This window comes from Lytechinus variegatus, chromosome 11 (assembly GCF_018143015.1).
Source record: "Lytechinus variegatus isolate NC3 chromosome 11, Lvar_3.0, whole genome shotgun sequence".
Lineage (NCBI taxonomy): Eukaryota > Metazoa > Echinodermata > Echinoidea > Temnopleuroida > Toxopneustidae > Lytechinus > Lytechinus variegatus.
The window spans coordinates 820,652-832,534 of NC_054750.1; positions in this window are offsets into that span (position 1 = coordinate 820,652).

Below are 11,883 nucleotides of genomic sequence, written 5' to 3' on the forward strand. Positions count from 1 at the left end.
ACGATTGATGTGATCAGTCGCAACTATGGACGGCCAGCAACGTCAACATCTATTATGCATGTTTGTTCAAAATATGTTCTAGCTGTGATGTATATTCATGCATTCATCGTTTTCTTGAAAATTTACTGTACCTTTCTTTGCATAAAAAGGAAATTTTTCGTAGAAAAAATTAAGACACTGATGTATTTCCATAGAGTTATGATTGATCGGATCAATCGCAACTCTTTGTACAACAGGGCCCTGGGTCCCATCTTACAAAGACTTAAGATTGATCCAATCAATCGTAACTCTATGGAAAGCCATTAGTGTCATAATTTTTTTTCTACTGGAAATTTGCACAATGTCCTTCGTAAACAAAGAGAAACACATAGAAAATATTTTGAACAAACATGCATTATAGATGTTGACGTTACTGGCCGTCCATAGTTGTTTTGGATTGGATCAACCGCAACTCTTGAATTTGCTGGCCGTCCATAGATGTTTTTGATTGGATCAATTGCAACTTTTTGTCTGACGGGCCCCTGGTGATAGCTTTGACGCAAGCGGATGGAAACGCAGGTGTAAATGTTGAAGAAATTAGTCTCCCTCAAGGGTGAAAGAATTTGCCAGTGGATCACCAGGGAATTTATGGACAAAATCAGTGGTGATTTACCATTACACTGTAGCTTGCAAGGCACACTCCCTTTCTCTCTCCCTCTCTCTTTTCCTCTTCTTTCTCGTTCTCTCTTTCTCGTATTTCTCCCTACCTCTTCCCTTTGCCTTTTTCTTCCTCCCTCTTTCCCCATTACCTCTTCCACCTCGCCCCCCCCCATTTCTGTCCACACATCTCTTTTTTACATGGCATTTATGAACTTTCAGTTGAATCACTTAAAGAATTTGCCACCCTCCCCCCCATAAAAAAAGAGATTATTTGTCAATCTACATCAGTCAGTCGGCAAGCCCCTGTGTTAATGAGCAAGATTTATCCAAGTCCTCTCGTGGCTGAATTCATGTCCCTGCAATACAAGTATCTCGTGAATTGTGAGACTTTCTTTCTCAAAGAATTTAACCACTTTCTCCTTGAGTAATATTGATTATTTTTGTACCGTGGGCAAGAGTAAATGCTACTCTTTTATATTGTTCATTTCTTTTGAATGAAATATTTTGATAAATAAGTGAAGTTTTTACCTGAAAAGATGCATCAAACAGAATTTTCTTCCTCTGTTTTCACTTGCAAATTGTGCGACATTTTGTGTTTTAGGCACCAACATTATTTATATCATCAGAAAGCTCAAACTCTATACTTTCTTACAATGTCACTCTTGATATGTGGCATGTAGATGGGTCAGCAGCCAGCTTTTTCCATCAAGATGCAAGACGAGATTTCTGAAATTTCTGAGTAACAGAGTTCTGATTGGCTGAATAATGTTTTCACAATAACAGGCGTGGGTAATTTGAAGAGATTACCATATGGTGAGTGCGACCTGGCAGGGGCCCAGTGTGGGGAACATTGGAATTTGCGTGAGTGTGTGTTCTCTGTGACCAATTAGAGCGCAGTATTCTTGTTTTTGAGCTGCTAAATGTACTTGGCCTATGAAAAGCTGGCTGCTGACCCATCTAAAATACATCTTCTTATAAAAATTATATCATATTAAAACTTAGATATTCAGCTTCATCATGATCTAAAAATCATTTGTGCTCAAACAGAAATTAAGTGTGAAAACAACATTTTTTGTTGCATGAAAAAATTATTTTGTTTCATGTTTTAGATCAAAAGTTTTCCCTATATTACAACATCCTTTTAAAAATCCAAACACACGACCTAAAAGAATGATTCTTCTTCTATACAAAGATACCAAAAACATCAAATTTGGTCAATTAACTATGCAAAAACCCTCTAGTCATGAATATCACTTGGATAAAAGAAGCTACTTTTTCTGGGCTTGCCGACTGACTGACACCATTATCTGCTTACAGATGAATCAGATTTCTTGATGGCTATTTAGGTTGGTGTTTCATAAAACTGTAAGTTACAAATGAATTATTACACGTCTGGTGACCTTTTTTGTGCTATATGATGATGATCTATCGCTGTGTAGCTGACTTCGCACCGGAGAACATGTTCCAGTCATACTAACAGCTTCATGAAGCACCCAACAAACAAAGCTCTGCGATTGATCGTACAGTAGATTTCTATGCTTGATTATACATAATGTCCAATGGAATCGATCATAAAAATCAGGCGCCTAAGATCAAGCGCTTAACTTTGTGTTCCTTGGGTGTTTCAGAAAGCTGTTCGTAAGGTACATGTACATGGGTCAGTTTTAGAACGACTGATGATCCTTTTCTTGTGATGAAGTATTATTGCCAGATTTTTATTGGTGTTGATTTAGTTCAAAAGGGTCACCAATCGTTAGTGAATTCACTCGTAAGTTAAAGAATTTGCCACCCCCCCCCAAAAAAAAAAAGAGAGACAATATGCCAACCTACACCATTATCTTTTTTGTGCTATATGATGATGATCTATCGCTGTGTAGCTGACTTAGCACCGGAGAACATGTTCCAGTCGTACGAACAGCTTCATGAAACACCCAACATACAAAGCTCTGCGATTGATCGTACAGTAGAATTGTACGCTTGATTATACATAATGTCCAATGATATCGATCATAAAAATCAGGCTCCTTTAGATCAAGTGCTAAAACTTTGTGTTCCTTTGCCCATATGGATGTTCGTAAAATTGTTTGGTATGGGTGACTTTAAGAACAACTGATGATCCTTTTTGTGATGAAGTATTATTGCTAGATTTTCATTGGTTTTGATTTAGTTCATAAGGGTCTCCAATTGTTTGTAAATTCTTTCGTAAGTTACAATTTTGTGAAACACCCACCATATATTATAATTCATGTGTATTTCTCCTCCTGTATAACATTACACTACCCTTGCCTGTGAACTAATTTGAATGTAATGGCTACACAAAGGGGAAGTTCACCCTGACGAAGTTTATTGTACAAATAGAAAAAATAATGATAAATAAAAAAAATAATGATAAAGAATATTGGTGAAGGTTTGAAGAAAATCCATCAGATTTCAAAAGTTATTATAATTTTAATTTTTTGATTTGTGACATCATATGTGAGCAGCTTCACATATAACATGATAATAATAATAATGAGACTTGTAAAGTGCCAAATCCACTCTGTAGAGTGCTCAAGGCACACAAAGAGCTAAGAGTTAAATAGCAAAGTTTTTCGAAGATTTTTGAAAGTTTCGACAGAGGTACATTTTTTTATGTCTTCAGGAAGGCTAATTTACAAAGTGGGGCATGCAAAAGCAAATGATCTTTCCCCCCAATTTTTTAAACTTTCGGAATGACAAGTAAGTCAGAAGTGGATGAGCGCAAAGGGAGCCAGTGCAGCGAATATAAGATGGGGGTGATATGTGAGCGTTTACTTGACAAAGTGACAATGCGAGCGGCTGCATTCTGAAGCTTATGTAACTGAGCCTGCGGTAAATTAAACAAAAGGGCATTACAAAAATCAAGGCGGGAGGAAATCAAGGCATGTACTTTTCGGTCGCGGACTTAGATAAATATTTCCGGATAAATCCTAGATTGCGAAGATGATATTGAACTGATTTGCAGATGTAAATTTGGGAAGACATTGTCATGTTTGAATCAAAATTTACTCCAAGATTACGGCAAGTTTGAGACAAATGAATTGTGTGGTCAGAAAATGAAAAGGAATTGACATCAATTTTGTTGAGCTGCACTTTAGAGCCAAACAAAAGAAATTCACACACATGCAATTAAAATATCAGTAAAATGTCAATTTCTCAAAAAATTGAAAGTTGGTTTTATTGTACCTTTAGTACAGCAACAGGCAAATTATTTCACAACCGCTCCTAAACAAAGAACATTTTCTGTCATCATCATGAACCATCATAACAATGAAATTCATGCATTTTACATCACATAACATATGGGGCAGCTGCTCATATACGACATCACAAATCAATAACTTAAAATTGCAATAACTTTCTCTATCTCCCATGGATTTTCCTCAAACCTTCACCAATATTTCTAATTATTTTTTCTGCCATTTTTAAAATGAACTTTCCATCAGGGTGAACTTCCTCTTTAACAAATGAGCAAAGAGACTACACAAGAATGAGAGACAAAAATATTGAGATATGTGGTAAAATATCATATTTAATAATCTCACTTCATTGCACATTATCATTTGGGTTTCCACATTTCCTATACTGTAAGTACTGTACAGAAGAATCTACTAGTACAACTGGATGTATATACATTATCACTTTGCCTTGGATCAATATTAAATAATAATCTGTACATTATACATATTTTGTACCTTATTTGTTGTATATGATAGAAAGATTTCAGAACCTCAAATGGAGATATCAGTTGGCTGGCCCGAAATTTGAAATCTGGTGCCTGTCTTACAAAGAGTTGCGATTGATCCGATCAATCGCAACTATGGAAAGCCCGCAAAGTCAACATATCAAATGCATATTTGTTCAACAAAAATTCTAGATATGGTGTATATCCATAAATTAATTGATTTCTTGACAATTTGGTGTGTTCTTTGTTTTAAAGGACATTTTGCAAATTTCTTTCGAAAAAAATTATTACATGGATGGATTTCCATAGATACGATTTATTGGATCAATCGTATCTCTTTGTAAGACGGGCCCCTGGAATGTAACTTGGCCAAGAAAGTGTTTCATTAAAGCACCTTGTCTGTCATGTCCATGGACAAATTTGATCTGACAGTCTGAGCCAATCAGTTGAATGGATTGAAGTAGCTTATAACATATCAGAGTCGGTGAAAGTCGCTATTAGTTTCATGAAATGCTTCCCCATGGGAATGTTATATTAAGAGTTTTGTCAAGTCATTTTTACTGACATGTTAAAAGCTACTGAAAATCCTTGCAGCTGATTGGCCGAGAGCAAATTGGAGAAAATCATAGACTTATTGTTCCATGAACGCTCGCCACTTAGATATCCATCTAGAGATTCAGGATATGGGTGTAGTTGTGTGGAATTAGCGACCAATTAATGTCCTTTTCTGAAGTAAGAAATACTATTTTCGAGGAATATGTACTTTATGGAATTCATGCCCTCTAGTAGAACTTGTTTCATTATTAGTACTCTGAATGTTTCGCATCAAAAGCCTCTGGTACTTTTCTGAATTGACAAAATCACTATTATTACATTATAAATATAATAACCATTTGTACATGTATAGCGCCATCTACAGTGTATCTAGATATAATCTTTTCTGAGACACTATTCCCCCGGCTTCAGCTCGAGCGGCCATCTGCCGGATACCCATTCACCTCACCTGGGTGGACTGAAGCACAATGTGGGTTAAAATTTCTTGCTGAAAGTAAACATGCTATGGATGTGAACTGAACCTACAACCCTCTGTTTGAAAGACGAGAGTCAGAACCACACCCCCATCAAGGCTTCAGGAAGAAAGGAACTAAATTCTAAACCCTGATTGGAAATGAGATAGATTGTTTTGTGTTTTTCAGAGCTGTTTCCTGTTTCAATAAACTGTTGGTGCAAATTTATCTACATGTAGTACTAGATTTATGAAATGGGGCCCCTGGTTGAATCATGGGTAACCTTAAAGGTCAAGTCCACCTCAGAAAAATGTTGATTTGAATCAATAGAGAAAAATCAGACAAGCACAATGCTGAAAATTTCATCAAAATTGGATGTAAAATAAGAAAGTTATGACATTTCAAAGTTTCGCTTATTTTCAACAAAATAGGTACATGAACGAGCCAGTTACATCCAAATGAGTGTCGATGATGTCACTCACTATTTCTTTTGTTTTTTATTGTTTGAATTATACAATATTTCAATTTTTACGAATTTGACAATTAGGACCTCCTTGCCTAAAGCACAAAATGTTAAAATAATGGAATTCCACGTGTTTAGGGAGGAATGAAACTTCATTTTACATGACAATGACGAGAAAATCAAAATATTTCATATAATAAAATACAAAAGAAATAGTGAGTGATGTCATCAACTCTCTCATCTGGATGTAACTGGCTCGTTCATATAACTATTTATTGAAAATAAGCGAAACTTATAAATTCCATAACTTTATTTTACATCCGATTTTGATGAAATTTTCAATGTTGTGCTTGTTGAATTTTTCTCTTTTTATTCAAATCAAGTTTTTGTTGGGGTGGACTTGTCCTTTGAATACATCACGTTGGGTAATACATGTATACTGTAAAGTGTGCCCATTACATTGACGCCTAAAAAGACGGGGGGGGGGGGGGGGGGCTGAATTCCCCCCCATCTTCTTGGGGATAATTTTTATTTTAAAAAGATGCGAAGTGACAAAATTTTCTACTGTTAACATAATACTATGGATTTCAGATATTTGAGAATCATTTCAATCATAAGCTCAAGGCACATACATATTTCAAATAGATACATCAAAAGAACATTTAAACTTCTGAAATGAAGAACTGTACATATCAAAACACAAGAAATGTTCCTAAAGAGATTAAATAGTGCATGTACAATGTTCCCATACGTTGACAATGGAATAATACTGTAGTACTGGAAGCAAAAACTGTCGTGGATTTGGCTAAGAATTGATGCACCATTATATAAAAAGGTACATAGATGAATGGGCTTTAGAAAATTTCAGTAAAGATGCTTTGTGCTTCCTGCCTTTTCAAGAAGGCAAAGCCATGTTTAATAATATTTTTAAATCAATTCCTTTGATTATAACATCCAATGGGTCAGAGTCTAGCAGGGATGCACATATACATGTAGTTGAGGCCAGTACTTCCGAGTAACGAGGTCACTGGATAAAATCTTCACCCACAGAATTTGTACGTGACTCGGCCAGAGGCCAAGGCAAAGGAAGGCAAAGGCCGGCAAAATGTGGGCTCGGTCAGGGCTGGCCTCAACTGCATCCCTGGAGGCTACCCTATAGTTCAGTACACCAATACTATGGGAGTGAGGTGTACCGATCCAGAGGTAAAGTTTTCAGACTGATGCCCATCAGGTAGATAGTTTAAAGTGCACTGATGCATTCTTTTGTGCACACTCAAATTACATCTAAATGTAGTTCTTTATACATGTAGCTTGGTATACAATGTAGTAGGGCCTATAATAAACAATAATGTTGCAGTGTCGCATAATATCACACCAACGCAATATTTCCTTATTTTTCTCACACATAGCATCGCATCTCCTGATGAATAACATCGCAGATAATTTGTCACACATACCATCGCATGTAACAGCAGTACCACAAAAACAGTGATTTCTAGTTATAGACCAATTTCACGGCCGGTTTATGTATTTGGCCCTCTATCGGCGACGCCATTGCTGCGGTGGGCAAGTGCGCTGACCGCGATTGGCTCTGTGTACAAATTCAATGAAAGATTACAGATAAGCTCTGATATTGTGTCATTAACTTCATCATAAATCAATAAAATAAAGCATGGACACCTGGGTAGACGATGTAAGACAATGGCCATATCTGACCGATGAAGGTATGATGAATTTTTGCACTTTGGCTACTTTTCCCCTTAGTTTTGTCAGTAAAAGTGAGTTGATGATGACCAAGAATCGCTGTTGGTTTTCATCAGGGAGCTCACTTCTTGTTGCTAGTAAATTGTGTTAGAGTAGCGGGAGAGTGAACGAGACATAGAGAGAGAGAGAGGATGAGAGAGGGGAGAGAGTATGTGTGAGAGGAGGGGGATAGTGAGAGAGAGGGGAGAGGGGAATAGTGAGAAAGGGGGGGGGGGTAGTGAGAGAGGGGGGGGGGGCTAGCGAGAGAGTGTGTGAGAGAGGGATAGTGTAATACAGAGAAGGGGATAGTGAGAGGGAGAGAGAGAGAGGGATAGTGTGAGATAGAGAGAGAGAGGGACTGATATTTCCATCTAAGCATGATCAAATAAATCCCCCTCCCTCCCCCCCACAAAAAAAAACCACCACCACCACATTTTATGCAGGCCTATAAGTATCCAAAAGGAGGGGGCAAGGCAAGAGAATAAAACAGAGAGGAAGGAGAAGAGAGATCCACTGGCGACGCATTCCTTCATCACGGCCTGGAAACCTATGCAGGGAGTACGGCTTCACACACAAACAGGCTTCATGAGTCCAAGGCGAGTGAATTTCACATTCACTTTGCTTCCAATCCTGAAGCTTTCTCCAATTGTTGTGGCAATTGAACACAGCACAGCTGCGACCTGAACTTCTCCGATTAATGCTCATTGTGAATCTTACAAGAAATCTGCTCAATTGGTCCAAAATAAAAAAAAATCGAACGAATGTACCAAATACCCTATTGACTTGTGTACTATAAAAGTTGATTCGCCCACCGCAGCATGGCGACCAGTCTGCTGCCCTCTCACGTTGTGAAATTGGTCTATATAGGAGCACTTAAAATAGTAGCCTTCTGTCAAGGCCCTCGCAACTTGGCTTTATCCTAGTCAGGTAATGGCTGAAACAAGACTAGCGGCCTACGAAGATAGCTGGTGATACCCAAGTGAACGTGCAAGCTGAACGACTTGTCGTGAGGGCCTTTTGGGACTTTACTTGAATTTCTTATATTAACCATTGTTTAGAAGTCGGAAATGCTACTTGAGAGGTAGCGGCCAATCAGCGAACATTTCTTGCATGACGTCAGCATGCATATATCGACTCTCGCAATTCATCATGGCTGCCTCCGAGTCGGAAAAATTATTGCTGAAAAGTACAGAAATTGCATCGCAAATGCTGAAAATATCAGCATTCAAGGAACTACATGTACAACTGAGGGTGATTCTATCAGTCCTTCAGGCACGATACTTTCGTAAGTCTCCCCACTGGATATGGCAAAAAGTGCCATTTGACAGGCCATCCCGTTGTGCAAGGATTATCTTCTAAATCAGGTCGCAGGCACCAGAACCACCATAGACTGCACACCTCCGACCCCGTCAGCGTCGGGTATGTTAGTGGTTATTTCTCCGTTGGTCTCGCTCATGAAGAGTCATTGAGAAAACTCGAACTCGGAGCAGTTCACTTAGGGGATGCCTCGCCAGAGGAAGAAAAAATGGTCAAAGAAGGAAATATATTGTATGTTTTCATGAGCCAAGAGAGTGTATTTGAGCGTGGATTTGAACTATTCCAATCTTTCGTATGGCATGACAAACTGTGCAATAGCAGTTGATGAGAGTCATTGCATCGTGAAATGGTAGGTGGTACTGACACTACTGTTTAAACTTAGTTTAATGGGCAGTGATGGGAATTTAATACAATAAACACCATGAAGTGGCGCTTATCAAATTTCTCACATTTTTTACATCCCTAAAAAAATCAAATCTTGTCTTTGAACTTTGACTTAATCAAGGATTGAAATAGTGGCCCAGCAGTTATTTTATAATTTTTATGTATAGTTAAGGATCAACAACTGTTGAAGGGTGTTCCTTAAGTACAAGAAACAGGCTTTCATACAGCATAATAGAATAAATTTTGATCGTGGGAGGGGTACATGTTTGTAACCCCCCCCAAAAAAAGTCAACAAAATCCTGAGATAATAGCCACACGCAGAGAATACTCATGCACAGGACATGTGTTCTGCAGGGATTGTGCCACTGCAGTGCATAAACAACAATTCCTGCTACATACGATCGTTAAATGGGAGAAAGATCATCCACCTGCATTTAGTTACCAATGTACTTTGACAAGAGAAAACTATGAGTGTTTTACAACATCTACACGTTCAATTAATGTGTTTAATGATACGGGTCATCTTCATACAGCATTAATCACCTATTGTTCATGTGAGCCACCAGCTATCACATTGCTGAGATTCGGTCTGTGGCCGTGCTCACCAAGAATGCCTGCCATAGCAGTGTCCATGGAACTAATGGATGTACTCTACTGTATGATGATGTAGGGACACATATCCCTGAAAGCTGTCTGTCATGCTGCTCAGGCAGTAAGAAATCACAGCTGTTTGGACACTAATGAGGTAAATCTCCTCTATCAACATATGGTTGGTGAATGCTTGAAACAGTTTTTGCTAATTACTTCCATCATATGACCAGAACTTTTGGTTAAAATAGAAGAAAAAATGTGTTCTGCAGATTGAGCCACTGCAGTCCACAAGCAACATTTCCTGCTACATACGATTGTATCATCGTGCGATTCACCACAAGACGAGCTCGGCCCATCATGTATGATGGGAGAAGGAAACTGAAGACCCTCTCCACAAAGGATCTAGGATACAACAGTGATGGCAAGATCTACCTCAATGAAAACTTGATCGCTTCCACTAAGGAGCTAATGAAAGATGTCAACAAGGCCCGCCGAGATGCCGGATACAAGTTCCTGTGGACCAAGAATGGCTGAATCTATGTAAGGAAGGATGAGAAGTGTCAACCCATCATCATTCATTCATATGGTTGGTGAATCCATTAAACAGTTTTTCTACATCCGTCATATGATCAGAACTCTTGGTGACATAAAACAAGAAATGAAGTTGACTTTTTTGGAGTGTCCAGCTTGTCCTGATTTGAATTACAAATCACTTTGACAAGAGAAAACTATGAATGTTCTACAACATCCACACGTTCACTTAATGTGTTCAGTGATATGGGTCATCTTCATACAGCATTAATTACCTATTGTTCATGTGAGCCACCAGCTGTCACATTGGTGAGATTCGGTCTGTGGCCGTGCTCACCAAGAATGCCTGCCATAGCAGTATCCATGGAACTAATGGATGTAATCTACTGTATGATGATGTAGGGACACATATCACTGAAAGCTGTCTGTCAGGCTGCTCAGGCAGTAAGAAATCACAGCTGTTTGGACACTAATGAGGTAAATCTCCTATATCGATGTATGGTTGGTGAATGCTTGAAACAGTTTTCTGAATTACTTCCGTTATATGACCAGAACTCTTGGTTAAAATAGAACAAGAAATGTGTTCTGCAGAGATTGAGCCGCTGCAGTCCACAAGCAACATTTCCTGCTACATACGATTGTTGAACAGGAGAATGATTATCAATCTGCACTTAGTTACCAATGCACTTTGACAAGAGAAAACTAGGAGTGTTCTACAACATCTACATGTTCAATTAATGTGTTCAATGATACAGGTCATCTTCATACAGCATTGATCACCTATTGTTCATGTGAGCCACCAGCTGTCACATTGGTGAGATTCGGTCTGTGGCCGTGCTCACCAAATATGCCTGCCATAGCAGTGTCCATGGAACTAATGGATGTAATCTACTGTATGATGATGGAGAAGGTCAGGAAGAGCCTTGAAATGGTGTTTTTTTAATGCATCATTCCAGAACAGGGTGGTCGCTGTGTTAGGTGTCAACAAGAGCCTGAGACAATAGTTACAGGCAGATAATACGCACAGGACATGTGTTCTGCAGGGAATGTTCCATTGCAGTGCACAAGCAACATTTCCTGCTACATACAATTGTTGAATGGGAGAATGATTATCAATCTGCACTTGGTTACCAATGCACTTTGACAAGAGAAAACTAGGAGTGTTCTATAACATCTACACGTTCAATTAATGTGTTCAATGATACGGGTCATCTTCATACAGGATTGATCATCTCTTGTTCATGTGAGCCACCAGCTGTCACATTGGTGACATTCGGTCTGTGGCCGTGCTCACCAAGAATGCATGCCATAGCAGTGTCCATGGAACTAATGGATGTAATCTACTGTATGTTAATGTAGGGACACATATCCCTGAAAGCTGTCTGTCAGGCTGCTCAGGCAGTAAGAAATCACAGCTGCTTGGACACAAATGAGGTAAATCTCCTCTATCAATGTATGGTTGGTGAATGCTTAAAACAGTTTTGCTACATCCGTTATATGATCAG